Here is a 905-nt window from a genome sequence, read left to right as displayed (position 1 = left end):
AAAAATAGAACTAAACCCGGCGGTTGCTTTCACCTAAAAAGGGCAGGATTTCAGCGCCGGTAACCGCGGGAGACGGGCCGACACGCGGGGAGGGTGGCTGTGTCCCCCCCCCAGTCCCCGTCCCGGGCTCCGCCACCCCCCCCCGCTCCCGGGGCCGGTCGGGCTCGGAGCTTTCCCGGGCACCGGCTCGACGGCCCCGGCGCAGGCACCCGAGCTGCCCCGGTTACTAAGGGGGCAACCTCGGCTCCTCTTAGTTAAAAAAGAAAATATATTTTTTTTTCTTTTTTGGACAAAAACGGGGAGTTTCTGGGTCTGGAGAGCAGCGGGATGCAGAGCCCGGCCCGGGCTCACCCCTCCGGGCGCTGCGGCTTGCGGAGGAAAACGTTTCATTAATTTGTGGAGGGAATTGAGGAAAAGGAGAAATTTTTTATATATATATAGATCTTTTTGTGTGTGTGTTGGGGTTTATTTTTGTTTGTTTTAAGGAAAAAAATGCTTTTCACACCGCGCAGCCCAGAGCCGGGAACGCTGCGGCCCGGTCGGCTCCGCTCCGACGGGCCGTCCCGCTCCATCCCGGGCAGCTCGGGCAAAGCAACCTCCGCCTCGTCCCCCCGGTTCTGCCCCTCCGCCCGCCCTGCGGTTCGGCGTTTCCGCGGCCGGGGAGCCGCGGCCGGGAGCGAACCGCCACCTTCGTTCCGTTCCCGCAGAACCGGTGGCTTCGCCGCGAATTTTCTCGCCAACGATTCCGGCCGGAGCCACCGGTCCTGACCGCAGCCGCGGCCCCGGGGGAGCTGCCGGGGACGCCGGGAGCCCCGGGACCGCCGGAGATGGAGGCGGGTTTCATTTTTTTTAGGGGGGTGGCAGAAGGCGGAGGATGGGGAGCGGCGGTTTTCAGCGAGCCGCTC

The sequence above is a fragment of the Haliaeetus leucocephalus genome, unplaced genomic scaffold, assembly GCF_000737465.1.
Source record: "Haliaeetus leucocephalus isolate CR32 unplaced genomic scaffold, Haliaeetus_leucocephalus-4.0 Scaffold696, whole genome shotgun sequence".
In the NCBI taxonomy this organism is placed as follows: Eukaryota; Metazoa; Chordata; class Aves; order Accipitriformes; family Accipitridae; genus Haliaeetus; species Haliaeetus leucocephalus.
The sequence above is the reverse complement of the archived record's forward strand: the minus strand, read 5'-3'. Positions refer to the sequence as shown.